The 16,922-nt window shown below is 36.9% G+C and overlaps 1 protein-coding gene across 1 annotated transcript in view; it reads left to right on the forward strand.

The window, feature by feature from the left end:
- NEGR1 (neuronal growth regulator 1) overlaps positions 1-16,922 on the forward strand; it is a 947,519-nt gene that overhangs the window by 801,825 nt on the left and 128,772 nt on the right. The gene's annotated exons all lie outside the window — the stretch shown is intronic.

Genomic DNA, 16,922 nt, shown 5'->3' on the forward strand with positions numbered 1-16,922 from the left:
TAGGAGTATGCTAATAATATAAAGACATTGGGCTGTAATTACACATTCAAATTTGAGTTCAATCACATAACAAGATTTTTTGAAAGCCATCAGCTATTAAACTTTATTATTATTATTATTTTTGCATATTGGCTTGTGTGTACAACCACAGTCTAAGGTAAAAACTTTAAAAACTATGCACAAACAGATGTGAATCCTTGTCTGTATTTCTAGAAAAGGATAGAACCCATTATAGAAATATATTTCAGATGACTTATGACTCAGCTATGACTTAAAAATATCTCCATTGTACCATTCCTTTTAAACCTTTTCATCTGAAAGGCTTATCTATGAGTGAGATTTCTCTTATGACATATTCTGATAGTGTCTGGCCTACTTCAAGGGCTTAAAGTGGGTTCATTAAAATGAAGTACATTAACGTATAAGCCACAGATGGCGAAGATGAAATTGCCTTAAATAACTACCAAGGAAGTAGGTGTAAATGAAAACAGTTATAAGTTGAAAATTAATTCAGGCATTAATACTTTGATATCAGACAATTCCAGGCTAGGCAATTAATTACTCATTTTGCAATGCTGGAAATAGCCTCATTATTTATAGGCATAGGAAAATTTACAGATGAGACTGGTCACTTAAAAAGAGGATAAGTATAAAATATAAGATACAATGGTATATGCTGTTAAGAAAGGTATCCTATGGGAAGGAATGTAGTTCAAAATGTAATCTCATTTCTAGAAAGTATATACTCAGTAGAATTTTTAATAATGGCGAAAAAAGAAAAAAGCAGGAAATTACATCATCAGTACATGTAATTTTTACAAGGTTACTTTATTCTTTTGTGGAAGGATATGGACTGTAAATAAATAAAATCTGTGTTATAAAAAGTTAAGAATAGAAATATGGTGTATGTCACTATGTTTAAGTCAAATGCAAAGAAACATATTTTCCTGACAATGCCAGTTTTCTATGTTGTGGAGGAATTGGGGAGTTTCAATTGTAAAATTCTCTGGAGAATATGGTGTAAAATAAAACCATTTTGCCTATTTATAAACAATGTATTCTAAGAAGAAGGAGGAGGAAGAGGGGGAGGAGGAGAAAAGGACGGGAATGGAGAAGAAGAGGAAGAAAGGAGAAAAAGGATTAGGGGGAAGAGATGGAAGAGAAGAAAGTATATCTGTGATTAAAGGTATAGAAGTTTTCACACTTGTTCTGCTAATAGCACTTGTTTTGCTAATATTATGCACATGAGTGTAAATGAGTTATATTCAGGATCCAAATCCTTTCAGTAGGAAAGAAAATATATTTCTAAAAATTAGCTACAAAGGGAAGCTTTGGGTTATCGGCCCCGGCTGACCAATGAACTTTGTATCAGGTGTAAAATCAAGTCAGCTGGAGGAGTTGCCTGGAGCCTAGTACTGGAAAGGGTTTTGAGACTGCCATCCTGGCCAGTGGAAATGAATGCCCTGATCTCTAAGCAGTGACTACCATGTGTGGGAGAGAGGAAACTAATATACGTGTTCTTTGCCCTGATTTAAATTTTTCATTCTATAGCTCACTAAACAAAGTAATTTGCCCAGGATCTTAAACATGAGTAAGTGCAGGAAAAGACAAGACCTCAGGACTCTTGATTTCTAGTCCTTTTTAAAACTATTACACTGAATAATATATCTGAATTTATTCTTTGCGTACATATTCATATGCGATAAACATCTATGTGTGTACATGTGTGTATAGTTGTCTGAATATGCCTTTGAAACACTCAGCTATACAAGTGGCCTATCAGGCAATGCATCTCTCAATTTCTCTTTCTCATTTATTTGAAAATAGGAGAACAGACAATTAAAATTGCCTCAATAAATAAAATTACGATTGATTTTTTTCCTTCATGATTGTCTGTAATGGAATCTGATTTATTTTTGGATACTTTCAATGTTTACACTTGTTGAAGAAGTAAAGATCATTGTGAAAGTGTAATGCTTGCATATTGTTAAAGAGTAATGCTTACACTTTTGTGTTAAGGTAGGAGAAATTCCATTGGCAATCCTAATGGAGTTTGCAATATTATTTAATTAAGTACTTATAAATAATATCTATAAAAATTCTTCTTAAGGGCATAAAATGTAGAGTTCCACACTATGGTATAGTAAATTTCTTTTATAATTCTGGTCTCTGCAACAGCATAATGCCCATGATGCAGGTGTTCTAAGTTATATTCAGAGAGATGTATTATACACTTAAAGTGGTGATTATGTAGGTAGGACTGACTTCATATTTTGCCTAGGTGGTATATTTCAGGACCCCAGAAAGGGAACAGAATTCCTTAAATCCTATCCCACAAGCTGATTGTTGCTCTAAATAATTCAAGTAGATTTTCCTGTACCATGGAAAAGTATGGACCAATCTCTCCTACCCATTGATTTGGATAAGGAGCTGAAAGTGGATGGCAGGGGGTATCCCTCGCACACTAGTCTAGGCTGTGGTCTTAGGACCTAGAGCAGCGGTTGACTATGGATACAGAGCATTTTACAGAAGGAAGTAAGAATTGGAGAACCATGCATCTCAGGTTTGGATGAGAGCGTGAATGTTTCATATCTGTGGTCACATGGTTCCTGCATGAAGGGATTCAAGAAAAGTCATGTCCACAGCAGTAGATAGAGACAAATTGGGTTAGAGGCAAAAAATCAGCTTTAGGATCCTGTGGAGCAGGGGTGAGTTAGAACCTGGAAAGGTCTCTTGAAGCAATGGTGTTTCTAGGAAATGGCAACTCCAGAACCTAGTAGAGGAAGAAGCTCTTAAGGACGTAGCACAGCAAGGTCTAGACAGTTTCAACTTTAAAATGTTATGCCACTTATAGATTAGCATGAGTGAGGAAAAAAAAATCTGTGAAGGGCTTGAAAGGTAATATGGCAATGAGAGGGAGAATGAAAATGATCATAAATGGAGAAGTTAATATGTGTTGAACTTGGGAGCTACACACAACACGTGGTTGGTGGTGAAGGATGGAGAAGCCAAAAAAACTCAAAGATTAAATGACCATTCGACAATTTGGCCTTTGACAGTAGAAGTGATTGTCCTACAATACTGCTACATATTTGGAGGAGTGGGCAATTCATAATATACTTTAATTTTACTATATTACTATATAAATGAGGACAGAAGTATAGATCATTGGGAACTTCCGTATTATTCCTAAAGCAGCACCAAGTGTACTTTCTGGACTCTGGTATATATAACACTATGTAATTCATGTCACAAACTTAGAATCCATTTGATAGATTTCAACCAAAATTTACTGAACACTTGCTATGTGCCTAGCCTACACTAGGAACTTGAGCTTTCAATGGTGGTCAAATGCTGACATGGTCCCTGCCCTCATTCATTCAGGGGATACAGAATAAATATTTGAAAAAATCCATGAAAGAATATTATGCAGGCAGAATAGATACCTTATGACCGTCCACCTCCCTTCAGTTAGTGTTGCTATAGGCCAGGAATTCTCTCCTCCATATGTAATGCTCAAGAGCATGAGCTTTGGGTTTTAACAGACCCAGGTTTAAATTTACCCAGTTCCACCACTTATGAGGTAAATGGCCTTGAAAAATCACTTTACCTCTCTGTATCCTTGTTTCTGCACATATAAAATGTCTGTTAAAAGAACGTATTTTAGAGACTTCTAGCAGAAGAAACTAGATCTGATTCTCTCTTCCTTCCAGGAATATGGCAACATTTTAGGCAAGATCATGTGACTTGTTTCAAACAATGAGATTTTGAGCAATCATATGTGGGGCTTCCACATCAAAGTGTAGAAGAACCAATGCATAACATTCTCATTCCCTCTCAAGTTGACCAAGGAGAACATTTGTTCTTTCTGAATGGTACAATAACATGACAATTAACCTGATCTCTGAGGGATATATAAATATGCATGTAGCAAGGCAATAAATATTTGTTATTCTAATTCCTTGAGATTTTAAGATCTCTTATTACTGCAGCATTGCCTAATTTATTCTGGATTAAATAAAGCATTTAAAGTATTTAGCACAATGTCTGGGATATAGCAAACACTCAATAAATGCTAGCCTTCACTCTATACACAGATGGTTTCTCTGAAAATGCTTAGTTTATTTTCCTGTTGTCCAGGAGGTTGAAGTTTTAGACATTTCTCTTAGTATAAGAACTCTCTTATTCTCGGTACAAGGAAGCTATCAACTTCTCTCCACACAGACTCATATGAAATGACTAGCTCCTTCTTTTATTTAAATCACTGTACGTTGACAATATTTGCTGTACCAAAGGGCTCATGTTATTCAGCTCCACGAAGTCGCAAATAATATATATTTGAAAACAAGTGGTAGCTGATGTAAGCACCAGATGGCTCAAACATAAAATCAAGGGAGCTGCTTTTAGCTCTACCCCAGGGCTCTTAAAGCCGCCTTCTCAGTGCTCCTTTATATGTTGTAGTTTATTTCTGAAGTGACAATAAAATTGGGAACAGCAGAATGGAAAGGAGCACCACAGCCTCGGCATGTTTCAACAATCTGCTATGCATATGAGATGAAACTTTGCCATCCCTAGAATCAACAACATCTTGACACATGATTCAAACGTCAAGAATATCCAAGAATGTAAGATGTCTTTGCAACAGCTACAAGAAGCTGAAGTCAAATCCAGATTGGAGCCCAATGCCTGAAAGAATTCTGTGTTCTTTTTTCCGAAAGCTGAGAAATGTGTAGGGCACAGTTTTGACCTTGGGGGCTGAACCCCTATGAAATCCATCTTTACAATCCCTTGCATTGGACGGCAGCGTGGAGTGACCTCGTTTAGTGTAAAGCTATCTCAGAGAAGTGTTATGCCCTAAGCAGCAGGAATGTTGCTGCTCAGAAAAGCACCAGCTATGGAAAGTCTCATCATGATGGCAGAACAAGCCCCGTGTCAAGACGAGAGGTGGTGGGACTGTTCTGGTGATATTTTGTTGCATAATAAACTACCCCAAGCTTATTGGCTTAAAACAGCAAACATTTATTATCTCATGTCTCTGGGTCAGGATTCCAGGAGTGGTTTAACTAGGTGGTTCTAGCTTAGGGTCTGTCATGAGGCAGCAATCGAGGTGACATCTGAGGCTGTAGTCATCTGAGGTTTGATGAGTCTAGAGGATTTGCTTACAAGGGCACTCAGAGTGTCGTTGGCAGGAGACCTCAGTCACTTCCACGTGGGTTTTTTTATAAAGCTGCTCATAGCATGCCTTTTCCCAAGCTACTCATCAGAGGGATGGGCAGTGGGTGAAGCCCTCAATACAGAAGCTGTGTTGGCTTTGTTAATCTAGAGCAAAGTGACAAACTATCACTTCCGCCACAGCCTATTGGTCCAAACACAGCCGCTCTGGTCCAATGAGGTGAATACCAAGGTCAGAATCGTTAGAAGCCAGCTTGAAGGCTGGCCACCATCGAGGCCATGGCTGTAGCAGAACTGGCAAAGCAGTGCTCTTCGCTGCTCTTTTTTCCTTCTGCTGGGCCAGTTGTCTAAGATGTGCATACAGTCCACACTTCTGTTTGTATCACACTGATATGGAAGAGTATCCTATTTATTAATCTCTCATTTTTACTTTTAAAATTTTTGTACTCTCTAAGTATCTTTCACTTTATCTTCTCTTTCCATGGTGGACCATTCTTGTTTTGATTCTTCTGCAAGACATATTAAAGCTGCAGAGCTAGGAGTCCAGTTTTTAGAACGCTTCTTCCCAAATAGGAAAGACACAAGAATAGACTATGAGTGGCAAAAACAGTCTATCCCCTTTCCACTCCAGTGATTTTGCTAAACTGCCAAATACATGTGCTCTCATTTCCAATTAATTATCCGCAAACAAATACTTCCCAGTCTCTTGTCTCTGTCTCTTGACAAATGAACAAATTAGATGGACAGTATCAGACAACAAGGAAATGGACTATTGCTTTGAATTGGCAGTGAAGTGAATACTCAAACAAAGAAATTTAGAAGAATAGGAGAGCTATTCATAAAGGATTTTCCACCTCTTACTTTAGCTATACGAAAACATCCAAAACATCCAAACATTCTGGAAGAAAAGAAAGTCGGAAGACACAGTTATTTGCCATAATAGAAAAATTGTTTTAAAAATAAAATACAAACAACTTTAACAGAGATTTGTGTGTCAAACCAATTTGCCAGCCTCCCTCTAGTTTTCCACTTCATTCTGATCCATCTAAATGTGTGGCCTTATTAGCTAGTAGCTGGAAATGATTTACGTAAGAGGCACCAACCAATAGGGCACTTCTTTATATAGAAAACTGATAGTTGGTGATGCAGATCTTCACTCATATTACACGTGTTCCTTAAGTCCAGAGGAATACCCCTTAACCAATAGCATCTATGAACTGTAATACCTACTAAGGCTTAATTGCTAAGTGCACAGGCTCTAGTGAGTCCAGACACTCTGGATTTGAATTCTGGCTAGGCCACTTACTTTCTGTGTCACCTTGGACAGGTGACTCAGTTTACTTATGCATAGTTCTTTCTTCTCTTTAGTAATGGGGATTGTAATGGTAACCACTTCCCTGGATTGTTGTGATGAGTAGAAGGGTTAATGTGTTTAAAGCATTTAGAACGTTGCCTGGCAGGTACTCAATACATATATGCCACTAAAATCAACACCTTTAAAAACATATTTGCCCTCTTTATTTTGTAACAATTTATATTTTATGCTTATGTTATATCAATTTTTACTTTAATTATTTTGCCCCAATTGAAAGTGAGTGCTGTCTTATTTATCTTTGTACCCTCAATGCGTAGTATAAATACTTGAAGCATAGTAGGTACTTAGTCGACTTTTGAATAAATAGATGAATTAATTAATTAACAAATAAATCAAGTGATTTTATTCTTCATTTTCAAATTATTTCACCCTCTATGTAATGAATGAGAATTTTTGAAAACTGTGTGTGCCATGGGCTTTCCTTATTTATTTGGATTAAAGAAAAGTCTGGTCAATTCATCTTTACACTAACTACAACCAAACCCCGGTTAAATAACTTGGTAGAGACACTAATGACCGAAGAAATAAAGGATTACTTTTGCTTTTGATAAGACCAAGATTCCTCCTCACAGATAAAAGACCAAGATTCCTCTTCACAGACAAAAAAAATACCAAGATTCCTCTTCACAGATAAAACAATTTGATCCATAAAATCATAATAGCTTTGAATTGGATTCTATCATGGATACCATATATTCAGATTGCTAATTTTACAGGGAGGAATGAAACAAATGATGCCAAAATCACATAGTTAGTTAGGATCCAAAATATAGAAACATGTACATGAGAGAAGTTGTAGAGAGAGATTCCATCCTTGTCAACCCTCAAGTTATGCCTCACTTCTCTACACATAGCCTGAGTTTCTCCCAACAAGTCTGATTCTTCCTATAGTGGCAGCTGCCAGGGCTGCCTGCTTCATGTTGCTCATCAAATCTATAGGAAATGGAAATTTTGGGAGATTTGTCACAAGATGAATCATGTCTACGAAAGTGCCACAGCCCACACACAGTTAAAAGACAAAAGCAAAAAAAGTCACGGCAAAAGTATGGAGAGAGAGACAGACAGAGACAGAGAAACAGAAAGAGGGAAAGAAGATACAGGAGGCGGTGGACTATCCACCAACTTGAGATTTAGAAGGGATATATGAAACCCTGAAATCAGCAAAGGGCATTGGCTTCCAAAGCAGTCTAATCACCTCCAAGCTGGGATAGTTCAGGAGAGATTTTCTTTTCCACAAAACCTTTTTGGCAGTTGCCATGGAAGTCAGCAAAGCTCAAAGTGAAACTCCTGAAAGGTGAGGGAACACATGTAGTATGCTCCTTCCTGCTAAGTACAAAGTACACCTTGTTCCTTCTGTGGACAGGTCAAGGGCAGACAAGCAGATACTGATCTGTGGTTTTGAGCTCAGCCCAAGTTCTCTAAATCCAGCATGGGACCCCGCCCCCCAAACCTACCAGCCTGGGTTTTACCAGGGTGACATACTGTCTCTTGCTGCACACTGTTATATTTCTGGCATCTAACATTGCACTTGGCATATAATAATTAATAATCTTTGAACATGAACTAACAAGTGGAGCCAGCAGCCAATCAGCTGCTAAAGCAGGACAGCTGACCTGGCAGTCAGAAAATCTGAATTCTGATCTCATTCTGATCCTAACCAGCTCTGTGACAACTGACATTTTCTCCCTCTCTCTGTCTCTCCCTCTCTCTCTCTCGGCTGTCTGCTCCAATTTTTGGTTGAGGAAACAGTCCTAGAGAAGTTAGATAAGTTGCCCAGGGCTGAAGAGTTCATCACAGAGCCAGGATAGATCCCAAGTCTACCTTCTTTCCACTGTACTTTGCTGTGTTCCTATAAAGTAACTTGAATCTCAATGGAATTATTTACTTACTTACTGATACCAGCCACAGCTATTCAGACTGCTTCCTACCCACCTCCCCAACAATCTTCCATCCTGGTCTGTCATTAGATAGAATATAATAATAATTATGAAACTTATTTACATTATGTTAATAATAATTACTAACTTTTTTCAGTGTCTATTATGTAGCAGGCACTATGCTAAAATCTTTACAGAAATTACTTAATTTTCACAATCATCTTATAAGGCAAGTGATTATTTTCCCCATTCTATAGCTGGGTAAACTGAGGCCTAAAGAAGTTAATTAATTTATTCAGTGTTACCACTATGAGGTACTTACCCCAATTTTCTAGGTGACAAAGTGAAGCTCAAAGCATTTGACTTTTCCAAAATTACTGAACTAGTATAGGACACTACCTGAACTCAAGTTTCCTGACTGCCAGCATAGATTATCTTTTCTTCTTATCCATTCCTCTGGGCACTTTTGATGCAAAACCAGTGTTTATTTGGCAAAAATACACTACTATTTGAATAATTTCGATAAATGAACATGAGACAAACGGTCACTTAAAAAATATACATCTTACTATACATGTACTATTTCAGCAAATAGTAGGAACATTTAGTGAGCAGGAAGGGAAAGAAGAGCCTACAAGTTCGACGAAAGTTGAGAGGTTACTGAATTTGGCCAGGCAACGTATAGACAAGGTTGTTTTCTGAAAGTTGCTTCTATGACTGCATCTTCCTCAAGTACAGCTGTGGTGAGCAAAGGAAGTCAAACAAACAAAAAATGCTCAAACAACGGCTTTGACTTTATATAAGGCTGAAAACCTAATAAAACTTTAATAGCTAAATGTTCTATCCAACTTAACCAACTGGTGCTCTACCCTGGATTCATTTCCCAAGGGTTTAATTTTGTGTGCCTGAGAATAACTTGCTTCATTGAAATATGTAATTTGGGGTAAAAATCAGTCATAACTAATATTCTGCTCAAATTTTTAAACTTAAATTGTTTTTGAGTTTATTAAAGGTCTCGGTGTTAATAACATCTACGAGAAGATACAGACCAGGAAAAACCTACATGCTCTGAACCTGAAGCCAGTTTGCTCTCTAAAACCAAACTTAACTGAAATTGTATGTCTTTTTTATGTATGTACAGTAGATTGTGCAATTAGGACACATTATGTCCAACTAATTATGCCCTCCTGCATTATCTATCTTTTCTTTCTTTGTGATACTGAAACATCTTGTAATTAAATGACAGGAGAATAAAATATAGAACAATTATCATATGGTCAGGGCAGCAAGTACCTTGGTCAGACTTTACTATTTCAAGTTGCATAATAGTAACTGCTTCAATTCTGCCTAATTAAAAAGAAAATCCATTTTTTGAAAAAGCTTTTATGTGCAAACAAAGCTGAAACTTCTATTTGGACTCAGTAATAGAAGTCCTCTCATCTTGGGAACCCATTTAACTTGTAACCTTAAGATGTTTGGTTGGCGTCTGAGTCACTACTGTCCACAAATCCTCCTGTTCCAGCAGATTTTGTAGGATTATCACATGTGCATGACACGTATGTGTGTACAAATGTCCACATCAGAACATTCACACATGAGCAGATGCACCCCATACATATATGCAATTATACACATGTTCTTTCAATCACTTAGTAAATATTCTATTGTGTATCTACGATGTGCCAGGCAGTGTTCTAGGCATTGAGAATACAATAACAAGACAGGTAAATTTCCTGCCTTTGTGATTCTTATTTTCCAGTGAGAAATGCAAGAAATAAATATTTTTAAATGTTTATCAGGTCATATATGTTCATATCATACAGCATGCATACATTTATGCATACTTATATAATACATATGTGTATACACATGTGTGTATATACATGTGCATGTGTGCACACATGCACATATTCACGCACACATATGCCTGTGGGTGTACATGCATATATGTGCATGTGTGTGTAAACATCATATATGTATTTATGTGTGTGTACAAACATATATGTGTACTGTATATACATACGTATATACAGTACACATATATCACCATATACTCTATTATATATACACATACAGACAGTCCCTGACTTACAATGGTTCGGCCTAATTTTTTGACTACCAAGGTGCAAAAGTGAAACATATTCGGTAGAAACTGTACTTTGAATTTTAAATTTTGATCTTTTCCACTATATAGCGACATGTGGTATATAGCGTCTTATGAAGTTGGGCAGCGGCAACTAGCCAAAGCTCCCAGTCAGTCATATGATCACATGGGTAAACAACTGATACCCTTACACCAATTCTGTACCCATACAACCACCCGCTTTTCACTTTCAGTACAGTATTTGATAAATTACATATATATATTTTATGATAAAATAGGCTTTGTGTTAGATGATTTTGTCCAACTATAAGCTAATGTAAGTGTTCTGAGCACATTTAAGGTAGGCGAGGCTAAGCGTTGATGTTTTTCAGTAGGTTAAGTGTAATTTTTAAAATGTATTTTTTATTTATGATATGTTAAACTTACGAAGGATTTATTGGGGCAAAACCCCATTATGAGTCGGAGAAGATCTGTACACAATTGCACTTTTTCAAGTCAGTTTAAGACAAAAAGGAAAAGTTTTCCAAAGTTAAATGTGCTTCAGAATTGGTTAGGTCGGACTTTGACACCAAGTAAAATTGCTGCAGGGCCCTTGATCTTTAGTTGCTTACTCTCCTTGCCTTATGGAATTATCAGGACTAAATTTTATGACATGAATGAAATTATGATACACCTACCCTGGCACATTACTAAAGAGACTTGGCTCCTTTTGATTCTTCATTTTTAGACTAATGTTACTGAGTAGAGCACTGCAAGGTTTCTCTCTTCTTCATTATCACTGGATTGGGAGTAAAGAGACTGGGTCTCTAATTCCATCTCTGTGGTATACTGGCTGTATGATTTGGGCACATCACTGTATCTGTCTGGGGCTCATTTTCCTCATCTATTAGGTGAACAGGTGGGATCAGAATAGCCTTTAAAATGTCTTCAGGCCGTAGCATCCTTTGCTTCTAACTGGCATCATTTGCTCTGTACCTTGCTACTCAGAGAGCACAGCATGTCATGCCCTCTCAACATCTCATATTCTCAAGAGCATTGCCCAGTGCAGACTATGCTGTAGCTAAAATTGTTGTTAGCAGGCTCGCACCAGCAATGAACCCATGTGACATCCCCTTCTGTTGTCTGTCACCAGCCTGAACAAAGTACATAATTCAAATATGGACACTAAAGTTTAGTGTTTCGGACCTCAGAGAGGTTTTCCCTAAGCAGGTATCATAGTTACATGATAGATTCCCCTGCTACATGCTCCTAAAGTACCCCATATTTATTTTCCATAGTTTTACCACAGTGTAAATTATGTAACTATTTTGTTGTTTTTATTTATTGCCAGTCTTGCTTACAATATATTTTCCAGAGAAGGGAATTTGTCTTATTCACCACTGTATCAACACACCTAGCATAATGTCAGGAAAATATTCAGTAGAATATTCTCAAAATTTGTGTTGAAAAAGGAATTAATAACTTCATAATAACCTGATCTGTCAGTGTGGCAGTATCAGGCAGCTCTTCTCTATGAAAGCCTCTATGGTTACTTCTCAAAGCTCTGCCTTTTGTGTTTTTTCCTTAGCTGAGCCAATAGCATAGCTGCTCCTTGGCAGGCCTGGTTTTCTGCTAGCATTAGTATCTGAGAAAGCTGTACCATTGCCACATGGCTTCAAACAGAGTGTCAGGAGGACCATAGTAACTTGTATTCTGCCAGCCTATTCTGTTCCTGCTGTTCCATGTTAACCTGTCCTTCAACTCACCTGGCTCACAGAAGCTGGATGTGAGTGCAACCCACTTTACTGCCTGAAAGAGATATCCCATAGTATCCTTCTTTGTCAGTTTGTCATTGTAGGCCATTTCACACTGGCCAACAGGTGGACTCATTTAACATATTTTCAGTGGAGCCAATACTTGAAGGACATTTGTCACCATCCTCAAGCTGCCTTTTTATTACTACTTTTCAGGTTTTTTCTTTATTACTCACTTGTTCACAAATATATTGCCCAAATAGGGTCTAAGAATAGCTAGAGATTAAGATCTTACTTCTATGATATCAGAAATGTTTTATGTCGATCAGAGAGGAAGGATACAAAACTCGGTATCATCCTACTATATGTCAGTCACTATGTTAGGTGTCTTATCTTGGTGATTCATCATGAAAAACTGATCTTGCCTATGATTGTTAACTTGTAAAAGATCTCATAGCGAGTATGTGGCAGTGATTTGAATCCATTTCTCTATGACTCCAACCATATGAAAGGCATACTTCACTTGGCTAAGTCTTAGTAATAGAGTTGATTTCAATTCATCAAACCACCTTTTAGAGCCAAGATGTCAAACTGAGGAGTAGTGTGCTAATACAGTGAAATGGGTATCACAAAGCATCTGGTCATTTGCCACCTCCTTGGGGAGCCCTATGCCAACAGAAGTCCAAAGGTGGCCACTAAAAGCCATTCCTCTGCCCAGTCATACATGGGGAAGAAGTGGAAAGAGCACACACGTTGCAATTCAGCCCTTGAAAGTATTGATAATTAGGATTTTATAGGTTTAAGACAGCAAACAGTCCAAGTTTTAATTACCAGGTGTCTAGGCCCTGCATTTCCTCGCACGACATCAATACAATGGACTTTTATAAATATATCAGTGGTTACGACTCCTCTTTTGCATCCTTGTTGTATCCTTAACTACATTCCCTTTACTTTAATTTTTATTCTGATTTGTGTTAGAGGGAAAACCAAGTGTGTTTGCTGAAAGTTGAGACGTTTATTCTTCTGTGATATTGAGAGGCATGTTTCAGAAATAACACCACACTCTCATCAGATTCTTTTTAAAGATTATCTGTATAATGATGAAAATTACACAGTCTTTGGCATCAGAGAGCCGTATGAAATATTCACTAAAACCCAAAGTTCTTTAATGGCCTTTTGAGTCAATGTTACAATTACCAAAAGCTGGTAGTTTATTAAAAGAAGTCTGGAACAAACATTTCACCATAGGAATTAAAAGCATGGGCCAAAATTTTTCCAAAATTGTCCTCTCAAAATCTCATCCGGTAGAGAAATATGTTGGAGCAACTGTGAACATGTCTAGAAAGTTATTGTATTAATATTTTAAGCATATGAATGTACCATTTGTTATTAATGCCCCTTTGTTACTACAGAAAACATTTTCCTCACTCAGAACTGGCTTTAGGTTGACTGAGAGGATATTTTTATATTCAGAGAAGTACTTTTGACCAAGATTAAGTATAGCAACTTTTCTACTGCCTCAGGATATTTACCAGGATGATTAACAGAATGCTTTTTTTAGTTTTCACATAGGGCTTTGTTTTCAAATGGATCCTGGAGGTATACACACATACAGAGATACTTAATGCAACCCTTTAATTCTTACACCTCTGTGAATCCTCTATTACCATGTCACGTACACATACACACTCCAGCATTGGCAAACAATAGCTGCATGTAGCATATTCCTTTCACTAGGCACAAAACTTCTTCTCAAAAAAGAAGCTGAATAATCTTGGCATTTGTAAAGTTACAGTGAATTTTTGGTGGTTGAGCACAGATAATGTTAACATGTAGGCTTTCCCTTGTAAACATTTGGAAATATTTTTTATAGTTTTTTTCATTAATAGAAATGATTTTCTTGAGGGAAAAAAATATTTACTTTTAAGGTTAAATTATATGATAGTTACTTGTAATAACAAAGTGTTGATAGTGCACTAATGGCTTTAAAGGTCATGTATCATCATTTCATGTAAAAAGTAAGCTAACTTTTATAGATCCATGATTAGTTGTTTTCCAGGCAGTCACTGTGTGAAGTGATTTGTATGCATTATCTCATTTACCCTCACTACAATACTGAATGGTAGACATTATTGTTATCTCCATTTTATTAAATGTGCAAACTTACAGAGGGGGCGTAGCCTCTAAGTATTGGACCCAAGATTTGGTCCTAAGTAGGTTTCCTCCAGAACCTCTATTATCAACCACTGTGCTAAACCACCTTTTAAACAACAACCATGTGATGGGAACCAAAATAACCCAGGGAAGTATATGGACCAACTAATATAAATTCTTAATTATATATCAGAAAAGTAAAAACCAGACCTTGGGTTAGAATCACACACCTAAGGTTGGCAGATGGAATGGAATCTAAGTCTTCTGACAACCAGGACAGTGCTGTCTATATTAGACAGTAATACCATGTGGTCTCTGATGTCAACTACAACTCGTATATGCTCACAGATCATGTGTTTCTTTCCTGGATGCAAAAGTGTAATGCCTAAATTGACCTCTCTGCACAAAGTCTCTGGTATTCCAGTGCCCTCAGAGGACTGACATACTCTTTATGGGCCTCTCCATAAAGGTAAAAAGGAAGGGTCACCTTTTCTGCCTTCGGTGTCCAACTAGCTCACAGTCTGTCTTCTGTGGCTTCCATCAGCACTAACTTTGGTCCAGGGCAACATCCTCTTCATTCTACTGTGAAAATGACATTACCTCCACTCCACAATGATTGGGAGTCAGAGCTTTCAGATGAAACCATGGCAACCAAAAGGATTAATTTCTGCCTTGCCTTAACACACAAGCATGTTATCTCTCAACAGTCTGAAAGATAACTCACACACGTCAGGGCTCTGTAATAGCAACCAGATAAAATAACAACCCAAAAACCAAATATGACCTTCCAAAATACATAGAAATAAAGGGGTTTGATACTGGACAATTCTAATATGTTGTACATGCAGAGTTATAAAACAATAACTAATGGGGTCTATAGAAAGGGTCATTACAAATGGCTCCTTCGTATAACACCACTCTATGTCCTCAATACCTTGTTTTAATATAATAGCATTTCCTTTTGTCACGGCCAAAATCACATTTACTAACGAAGTAAAATCTTGTTTTACACGACACCTCATTTTTCCACATAAGTGTTGAAAATGCCTGTCTTGGTGAACTTCTCTTCACCTCTGTTTTATGTACAATTAAAATCATCTCTTTGCTGAGACCATTCCCTACAGTAAATGCAATTGCCCACGATGATATATTCTGCCATTAACCCTGGAGCACTCACTCTGATTCTCCACATAATGAGACACATAAGAAAGGCGCACTGAGAATCTTTACTGTTGTCCATCAGGAGAGCCCTCTTGGTGCCTCCTGAAGAAGAATATTTCACTGCTTACATTGATTATTAAGACGATGGAACAACAGCTTAAATCTGATCCTTGTAAAAACAACCAAAGTTCCTGAAAGCTAAGCAATCTCTGGTCAAACTACTGTGCTGACAGAGTAGGAGTTTACAAGTTCAAGATTCTTATTTGATTGTGTAATCCAGTTATGATAACGTCCTCTGAGCTATTTGGAGAATTGTCCTTCTATGGCATCAAGGCCTATACAGAAGCAAACAACTATATTTGGTGTGGGCTTGGAATATGAGAGCAAGATTGGAAAATCATGTGTTATAAACCCTTTTCTCTATGCAGAGTCCTCTATTATAGAAGCCTCCAGAAATTGACATTAAATTTGCCTGTCTTCTATTTTGATGACAGAAGCCACCCATTTATTAGGCACCTAAAATAGACTATATTGTTGAGAAAGCTAGTATTAGTGAAAAATTGTAAGATCCCTTGCATAGAATATCCCATTTAAGTAATTATAGATATAATAAGACTGAGGACGGTATTTATTCTGGAAGGTGAGAAAATGAAATGCTAAGATATCCTAGCACTGACTCTCTCCCATCACTACTCCTTATTGGCTGTGACTATGAGCAAGATAGTTAACCTCTCTGTGCTCCATTATCTCATCTGCAAAAAAGGGAATTAATAATAATATGTACCTCACAGAGTTGTTGGGAGAAGGAAATGAGTTCATATAGGTGACTGTGCCTGGCATATAATAAGAGTTCAATATACATCATCAGTTGTAACTAATATAATAATAATTACTATTGTTATAAGAGCTGTTAAAAAAAGTAGTTTATAAAAAATTGAATTGATATTTAAATACTATAAGAAAATCTATAGCAGATTTCGATCTAGTCAGCTTCAAATATTACCCAGACTATATTTTCTAAGTAATAAAATATTATCATTCTAATTTGTTTGGAGTTACAAGGGGGAAATTTTAAAATTTTAAAATTTAAGTATGTCTGTTTATGTTAATATATGTCTACAATTTGGCACAGAAGTCCCATTTAAAAATTAAAGCACATTCGTCTTTCACAAAAATTATAAGATCTTGATCTGTAAATTCTACTCTTACCTAAATCAGAGCTGTTAAAAATGCTTTGGATTCTATAGTTATCTTCCAAGAGTCAATGTGACTCCTAAATTATTACCCCAAACATAGTATATTAACCTTTTAATTGGAAAAATTAGTGCCCACATTCTTGGTGGAAT

Source organism: Physeter macrocephalus, chromosome 4 (assembly GCF_002837175.3).
Source record: "Physeter macrocephalus isolate SW-GA chromosome 4, ASM283717v5, whole genome shotgun sequence".
NCBI lineage: Eukaryota > Metazoa > Chordata > Mammalia > Artiodactyla > Physeteridae > Physeter > Physeter macrocephalus.